Source organism: Notamacropus eugenii, chromosome 4 (genome assembly GCF_028372415.1).
Source record: "Notamacropus eugenii isolate mMacEug1 chromosome 4, mMacEug1.pri_v2, whole genome shotgun sequence".
NCBI classification, from domain to species: domain Eukaryota; kingdom Metazoa; phylum Chordata; class Mammalia; order Diprotodontia; family Macropodidae; genus Notamacropus; species Notamacropus eugenii.
Genome location: NC_092875.1, coordinates 82,813,150 through 82,822,621, shown reverse-complemented (window position 1 = coordinate 82,822,621; position 9,472 = coordinate 82,813,150). Strand labels below are relative to the sequence as shown.

At 39.5% G+C, this 9,472-nt stretch overlaps 1 pseudogene; it reads right to left on the bottom strand.

Moving 5' to 3' along the window:
- Window positions 1–568: 568 nt before the first annotated feature.
- LOC140500206 (protein RCC2 pseudogene) lies at window positions 569–1,927 on the bottom strand (annotated as a pseudogene).
- Between the last annotated feature and the right edge of the window lie 7,545 nt (window positions 1,928–9,472).

Genomic DNA, 9,472 nt, shown 5'->3' with positions numbered 1-9,472 from the left:
GGGTGTTAGCACAATAGCTAACCCTGGAAAATAGCATTGTTGGAGTCAATATGAAAGCAAGACTTGCATAAACAGGTGTATTTAGTTGCAAAGAGTCTCTCTGGAATCTGTTTCCATTTGGAGCAGGAGGATACCTTTGGAAGAGGGATTCTTTTTTTACAGTGATGTACCTGGAAGTGGGGATTTTTACAAGGATGCTCTTGGAAGGTTTTCTTTTGGTTTGTGTGCTTTTCTTGGTGGTTTTTCTGTTTTGTTTTTTTGGGTTTTTTTAAGGAATGCTAAGTTCTAAACTCAGAGAAAATATTTTAATTGAACATTTGGTGTAATGGAAGGGAGAAAAGAGAGAAAGGGAGTGAGAAACACTTTGGAGATCGTATAGTAAAAAGGTAGTAAACGTTGAATTTGCTTATAAAATGGAACCTCGGAAACACTAACAAATAAGAGCTTCAGGCAACCTTTCACTGAGTAATCTCTTCTCATCTATCTTCTTTGTGTTCCAGGCACATTGGCAATGTCCCCTGCCTGGAGGAGCCTGGAGAGTCTGCTGGCAACCTTGCTGTTCCTGGCATCAGGAGAGGGTGCAGGGACTATACTCAGGGAGATGTTTTGGCTTTTTATTTTCAGTCTCCCTCTAGTCCCTCGGTTACACCGAGGGGTGTGAGTAGCCTGTGGCAACCTGCTCTGTGTAAATGCCATCCAGGGTTTTCACTTCTCAGACCCCAGTGTAAGACTTGGACTTGTGATCCCGGTAGCCCAATTCACTGAAGGTTGGAGACTGGCCCCAGCTGACAGTACTCTCATCTGCAGCCAGGAGAATACCACTCTTCCCACAAGCTAAGCTTCTAATGGTCTAGCCACAGAGGTACTGAAGAGCTTTGGGATACATGGTGCACTCCTGAGAAGTGTTGATAGCTCCCCAGAAAAACAGGCCACCAACTTCACTGAAGGTGAAGGATCAGGTGTAGCTGGTATAGATGGCATAGATTTGCCTGGCTCCAGGACCTGGGAAATCAAAGAGCTTCAGCAGTTGAGGGATCATCTCATCCTTCTGTCCTGCATGGCCCAACCAGGCATCCCCTCGAAACCCTCAAGAGAAAGCACCTGTCTGAGAATCCAAAACAGCGTGTGATTGGTGCCATAGGCAACATCTCAGAAAACAAAATTGGTGACTGGCAAAATATGTCCATTTTTTTGTCTTTTCAATGAAAATGGCATCTCAACAAGGGACCAGCTCATAGTCATATTCTGTCCTCTGAGGTCAGGCATGAATTTCCCTTTGGAATTGTGTCCTAGCTGACCATACTGAGAGCACCCAAAGGGTAGGGGTTTCCTTTGCAATCCATTATCATGCTGAATTCAGCCCCACAAGTCTTTTTGGTATTTGGCTGGTCATTGGACATTATCAGTGCAGGGCTGGGGATTGCATTGGTCTGATTGCCAAGGCCAAGTTTTCACATCTTGTTCTCTCTAAATGCAAACCCAGAGCCAGTTTCTGTCAAAGTTAGAATTTGGTTCTTCCCACAGCCAGCAGATACCATCACTTCCTTGCTGAGGACTTCCATGAGTTTGGGGACTTCCATTCTCTTGGTATCACCATGTCCCAGCTGCCCCTTCTCATTTCGATCCTAGCTCCACAGCTCTCGTTCTGTGGTGATGACGAGACTGTGACCAGAACAGGGGTCAGAGACCACCATCCAAACCTGGATTCTGGACAGTCATTTCTGTGTGGCCCCCACAAGTTCTGCCTCAGATTGCTGTAAGCAGCTTGCTGTTTAGTCACTTCCTTCTGACCAATGTGGTCCCAGTTGCTCACCCCCAAAATCAAAAGCTGCCCTCTGTACTTAGAACCTTCAGAATTGGGGAGGAGATGATGGGGAGGGTGAAAAAGCCTTGGTCCCCCGTACCTCTGCCCCAGCCCCACAGTCATGAACCTCTCCTTGTTGTGATGTGGATCTGTGGTGACACAGCAGGATTTTTACAAGGATGTTGAGGATTCTTGGAGGAGGAGGTTAAAGCAGGGGAAGAGAGTGACATGGCGTTTGCCATCCCAACAGAGGTCTCCTCGATTTGAGGATTTTATGACCTGTGAGAATCCTCCTCTCCTCTTGCTGAGGCCAGGAGCATAACACCCAGGCAGCTGAACTGACTCAGTTCCCAGAGGTCCCCATGCCTGATGACCCCAGCTTGAGACGTGGTTGTACCACCTTCCTTCTGTCCAGGAACACCCCGCCACCCCAGTTGGGAGTAGTGGAGACAGAAGCCCCAGTCCCTCCGTGCATCTGAGGTGATCAACAAAGGTGAGCCAGACAGCAAGGTAAGCCCCCTTTAGTGGTCAGCAGAGGAGCAAATTATTACCCTTCCATGTTCCCCTGCAGCTGAGGGTTGAGACGGGGCTAGACTCATAACCTTCAGTACCTACAGATTGAGAGAAGCTTTGGTCTTTTCCCTTGGGACATGGGCATTGAAAGGTCTTGGTGTTAATGTGTTTTCCTGGATTTACCCTATTACCTAGCTCTTTCAATTCCTAGATTATTTATACACCTATCCATATCTATATCCATATCCCTATCTACATCTAATCTATATCTGTATCGCTATCTTCATATCTATATTCATATCCACATCTATTATGTGTTCTTATCAATATACCTGTCTAATCTCCATATATTTCTATTTCCATATCTATAGCCAATCTGTATCAGTACCTATATTTATCTATACCTATATTCATGTCCATATTTGTGTCTTATCTCTATCTTTACCTATGGAGGTATATCAGGTTATGTATATTCATATCCATATTTATATCTGAGTCCCTATCTATATCCCTGTTTAATCTGTACATGTTCCTATTTCCATATCCATAACTATATCACATCTCTATCTGTATCTATGTTTGTATCTATATCCATATCTGTATCTGCATCTATCTATATTATATTTCTATGTGTATCTACATCCATGTCCATATATTCATATCCGTATGCATATCTAATTTGTATCTGAAGTGTATATCTATATTCATGTCCTTATCTATATCTACATATATATCCACACATTAACATATATACATACACAAATATGCATGTCTGCTACATGTATGTGCATATTTTCTCTTCATTGATTTAAATTCTTAACCCTAATTCAAGAACAACACAAGAGATTTTGAAGTAATGACAAAAATTTTCCCAACTAATGCGTTATTCTTCAGTTAGATATTTGATCATAATATCCCCTTCCCCTCACACTGTAGGCCTACATAGCCTTTTTAAAAGCAGCAGTGAAAGTCATGTAGTATATCATGTTTCTTTTCTCTCATTCACATAAATATTCAGTTGCTAAACTCAGCTCACTCTGTCAGGTGGGGTTCTCACAGGAGAGAGTATCAGAAATGATCCCATTTCATTCCTAAGAAATATCCTAAAATGACATGAGCGGAGGTTGCTTTTATTTAAAAAACTGTATTAAGTTCTCAGTTACGAACCAAGAAGGGATATTTATTGAAACATATAATGTTTTCATCCTAACTTGTATAAAGCAGTCTTTGTGTTCCTGTGCATGTACCTTTAGTTAGAGAGTTTACCTGACTAAAGACTTTTTTCCCTTTCCGCATATTAATTGATGAGTATAAAAGTACTTCTCTCTATCCATTTCTGGCAAAAGGGGGAGAAAACAACCAAATAACTGTGCTTTTTTAGTTTGCTTTGTAAAAGAGATCTTTCCTTCTTTTCTGATAAAACTACTTTTCTATTAAATGAGGGGAACTAGGTGGCAGCTGGTCTGGAGTCAAGACTATTTAAGTTCAAACATGGCCCCTGGCACTTTACTGGTGTGTCCTGGGCAAGTCACAGTAAAATGACAATAATAGTACCTATCTCCTACAGTTGTTGTGAGGATCCAAGCAAATATCAGTTAAGAGATTAGCACAGTGTCTAAAACATTGTGGTGCTTAATCCAAAGTGTGAGGAAATGAAAAGGATGATTTCTCATACACACTCAAAAAAATATTTTCTAGAATTCATTACAGGTAGATAAATTCATTGCCAAGTACTGAAGAAATGAATACCATATGTGTGTATGTATGCATACATATATTTAAATGCTTTAATATTTCTATTATTTTAGTCAGAAAAATCTTGTATTAATATAAGGTATATGTATATGAATATATTAAAAATATGTTACTCATTATTTGTCTATTCATTATTTGAGGCCTCAAAGTCATGAGGCTGCATTTTGTTTCAGCCTGGGTTTGCTTGATGGTAGCTGATTAGGCAATGCCCAGTGAGAAAACTTCTACCAGTCAGCGGATCAGCAATTATCTTGCAATTTATGGTCATAGAATATTGCCCAGAGGATTGGAAGGTGAAGTTAACTGTCTAGGGTGTTTTACTGGAAGAATCTGAACTCAGATTTTCTTGGTGCAGAGACTATTCTGTTATACTGCCTTCCCTGGAAGTTCCTGAGGGAAGCCAAAATTGTAACATGAATATATACCCATGAATTCACCACTTTTAGGATTAGTTGCCTCCATTCCTACTTAACGCTAACATATTTCCAAGACCATCCTCTTTTGTCTTTGTCTCATCTGGGACCCTGGACAAGTCATTTTTGCCTGAATTACCTTAACTGTGAAATGGGGATGATAATAGCAGTTATCTCCCGCAGTTGGGGGAATCACATGAAGTCATTGTCAATTGGTCATAAAGTTCTTAGCCTTGTGCCTGGCACATCGTTAATTGCTACATAAATGGGAGTTATAATTATCATCACTATTGTTATTATTTCTACATACAGGAAAAGAACCAAGCCCCACCATGAGACTGTTGCAAGCTTCAGGGAGTTTCCTATCTGCCATTAGCACTTATGCCACTAGGGGTCAGCAGTGGGTCTAATGCCAGACAGACCCTCAGACCTAGAGGCACATACACTGAACTGAAAACACTTTGAGTCCCGTTCTTATCTGTAGGAGACCAAGGGCTAACCCTCAAATTTCATCCCAGTAAAGTTGGCTTCAAATGTGTCCAGTTTGTGTATGGTCAGTTTGTCATTTCTTTGCAGTCCCCTCCAACTTACTATAAGAGCCATCCATTTAGGATTTGTTGCTAATAAGTGGGGAAGAGTCCCTGAATGCCAGTTCAGCTGTTTTTCTCTTTTAAGTAAACGAGTGTTTTTCACCACTACCATGTGATGGCACACTTTGATAATGAAATGGAGGCTCTTTGGAGTAATATATTTATCTCCTCCACAGTCACTCATCCTTGAGTCCCACCTCCTGAGGCACCTTTTCACATGTAACATGGTCAGAAGCACCTTCTCCTTCATGCAGAGAAACACTGATGAATAAGCAGAGATTCCTGAGTATTCTCCAGAAAAACTCTCAAATTGTCCATCTCACTTCTGCAAGTATTCCAACAACACAATTTTGTGATGCTCCATTGTCAGGAATTATACAAAATCAAAAACTAATCACCTGAGCATTTAAGTTAACCTCCTAAGTTTCTCCACCTCAGTTCTCTGACAATGTGCTTTTGGTTCAATGACATAGAGTAAGAGACTCAAAAGTCCCTGGGACAAGGCAGGTTGACCCCTGAAAGTGACCCTTGCTTCCCTTAATGAACTTCTCAAAATATTGTGTTGACAGGCTGATTGTCATGAGCAGTTATTGTCAAGTGAGCATCAGAGAATTTCAGAGTTGAAAAGAAATCCAGTGACCACTTAATTCAAACGACATACTTGAGAAAGGATGAGCATTGCCACTTAACTATCAGCCTCTGGTTCAAGACCTTCAATAAGACCTTCCACTACTCCCAGTGGCAGCCATTCCACTTCTGGAGAGCTCTAAATGCTTGAGCATTTTGCTTTAGATCAACCTCAAATTTAGGCTTAATGTATACATTATTCCCAGATCTGCCCTTGGGGTCAAACAGGACAAATCTAATTTCTCTTCCATAGCTTGGGCCTCTCAAGTACTTAGAGTTATTCTGTTACTCCTTGGTCCTATCTTGCCAGGAGAAACAATGTAACCACTTGTTCAACCAATCTCAAGCTGACCTGTGCTCCAAGCTCTTTATTATGGAAATTAACCATGTCTGGATACTCTCCTGCCCATCAACGTCCTTCTGAAATTTGGGGCTCAGAACGAACGCTAGAGTGTAATTGGGCTTTGACCACAGGACGATCACCTCCTTATTCCAGAAGCTTTCACTCTCCTGACATTACAAGTTCATTAATACTCTCAGATCTTTTTCCAGGGAAACTGCTGATTATATAGGACCTCAAAACTTTATTTCTCACACACAAGTGTTAGACTTACAATGTTTAATCTTATTAGATTTAGCACAATATTCGAAGTCATTCAAGATCTTTTCCATTCTTTTTTTCTTTTAAAAAAACTCAAGATAGTACTTGTTCTTCTCCAGGCCTTCCTTTGCTAAACAGTCTCGTGAATATCACCAGGAGAGGGTCATCAATCTCACCGAGCACTTCCATCTGTGCCTAGAGATGTCATTTTCTTAGGCTCCATGACTGGAATTCATCAAGGACATCTCTGATCTCCTCACTTAATTTGCTAATGAAATAAATTTATATGAATTCATGAATATATAGTATGTATTTTCTGAAAGGCCTCTATTTCATTGAATGTATATTCTCCCCCTTGAAATATTATACTCCGTTTTGCTGGGTAGGTGAGTTTGAAGCCTAGAGTTCCTTTGACCTCTGGAATATCCTATTCCAGTATTGTGGAAATACAATCAGGACAACACAAGATCTGGCAGGTTGCACATTATATCATCTCTGCTAACTCTTCTGTTTTCCTGTTTGTATTTCCACAATACACAAATTGTTTCTTGCTTACAGCTTGCAGTATTTTTTCCTTGACCTGGGAAGTCTGAAATTTGACTACAATATTCCTAGGAGTTTTTCTTTTGGAATCTTGTTCAGAAGGGGATGTGAAGATTCTTTCAATATCTATTTTACCCTCTAGCTCTAGAATACCAGGGCAGTTCTCCTTGATAATTTCTTGAAAGATGGTGTCTAGGTTCTTTTTCTCATCATGGCTTTCAGGCACTCTAAAAAATTTCAAATTGTCTCTCCTGGATGTATTTTATAGGTTGTTTGTTTTTCCAGTGAGATATTTCACATTGTTTTCTACTTTTTCATTCTTTTGATTTAATTTTACAATTTCATGTCATTTTATAAAGTCATTAGCTTCCATCTGCTCCATTCTAATTTTTAAGGAATTATTTTCGTCAGGGAGCTTTTGGACCTGTTTTCCACATGGCCAACACTGTTTTTTCAGGCAGTCTTCTCTTCATTTGTTTTTTTGATGTCTTTTGACATTTGAGTGTTTTAAGGTGTTATTTGCTTCAGTATTTTTTGGGTGGGGTTTCTTTTAGCAAGCTATTGACCCATTTTACATGATTTTCTTACATCATGATCATTTCTCTTCCCAATTCTTCCTCTACTTCTCTTACTTGATTTTCAAAATCCTTTCTGAGGTCGTCCAGGACCTGTGACCAATTCCTATTTTTCTTGCAGGCTTTGGAAGTAGGAGTTTTGACTTTGTCATCTTCTGGTTGTGTGTTTGATCTTCCTTGTTACAGAGTGAGACTCTGTCCTTCTTGGTTTTATTACTGCTTCACTCCAGTTATAAGGTTCACTTTTTTGCTGACTTTATAGGCTTATTCCTTTTACATGTTTATTCCCTTTCTACCTTCATACTGACTGCTGCTGCTACTACTACTATTGCTACTACTACTACTACTACCACTACTACTACTACTACTACTACTACTACTACTACTACTACTACTACTATTACTACCACCACCACCACTACTACTACTACTACTACTACTACTACTACTACTACAGCTAGTATTAATATAGAGCACTAAGATTTCAATGCACTTTATATATGTTAAATCATTCGATCCTTTCTACATCTCTGTAAGGCAGGACCTATTATTTTGCTTTTTCAGATGAGGAAATTGGGACAAAGAAAGTTTAACTGATTTGATGATGGGCAGGTCACCAATCATTTGCTGGGGCAGGATTTGTACTCAGGTCCTACTGAGTCCAAATCTAGTACCCTATCCACTGTATCCCCTCATCCCATCCTTCATAGGTTTTCTTTCTTACAGATTTACTTCATTTACAACTCTTCACTCCATGTTCTCTATTTCCTTTAGGGTTTTATTCACTTTACGTTTTGACCTCTTAAAAACTTGATAGGCCTACCAAACTATTTTCTCTGAGTTGTCTAAGCAGCAGATAGGCAGACTTATCTAATTTTTCTCTTTCTTCTATCCTTACCAATATGTTTCATTTTCCTTTTCTTATTTGCTATAACTTCTGCATTTTCTTGAGTTTTCTTCCTCCCTTCCAAGATTTTTTTCTGGATTCTTCTTCATCTAGAGGTCTCATAAAATGGAGTCCACTTCTTCTTCCATCAGCTCAAGTCAGTCTTCAATTGTTCCTCAAATTTTCCTAAATTTCTCTTCCCCAAATCCAGTCTCTGGCCTTCTTCATTCATTCATCTAAAGTCTTCTCTATCCTTTTATTCAATTTTTTTCATTTTCTAGTCTTTTCTGATGTGCTCCTTGAGGATCATGGTGTTGTTGTAATCACGATATTACAGATTGTTGGGTGGAAAGGTTGTTTGCCATCACCACTTGCTGCACCTAGAGTAACTCCTCAGTCATGCTCTCTAAAGAATGCTGCTGCTCCTAAATATAGAATTGTCAAGGTGATTCTGATTCAATTAGCAGACCTTTCATGTGACCTGGGATTTTTACTTCTCCTGGAAGGATACATTGTATTTTCTTGCCATCTTTTGATTGCAGTAAAGGGCAGAATAACTTCCTAGCATTCTCATTAGTAGCAATTATTGTAGGTGATGGAATGCATACATCCCCAAATGTTTAATAAAGTTTAACTAATACTATTTTTATTTACTGATATGTCTCAGCTTGCATTTGACATTCTCCTCCAAATGTCTGCACCATGACTTGGTCAACCACATCTTCCTCCTAGTGATTGGATACCTGCAATGCAAATCAGCAGTCCAGCCCCAGCACTGGCCCTCTTTACAGAAGACAGGATCTGCAAAGCACAGGGAGCCCAATATTTAAATGAAATGAACAATATTATATGAACAACTTGCATGTTGACACACAGTACAACAACTATTATAATGAAGAATATTAGTATGAAAAAACTATTCACACCATTTTGACTGTGGACTAGATCTTTCCACACATTCCTATCAATTGTGAAATAAAATCCCAGAGACAAAACCTCACCATGAAGTGTCACTTAGCAGGTCACAAGATCTTCTACTTGATTGAGGGTTCAAATCTACTGAAATTTATTCTAATGAACCCCCAGGCCCTTTGAGTTTCTTCCTGAAAAGATTAAGCCATGTTTACTATTTAATAATATCTGCAAAAGATTTTGAAAATTTCAA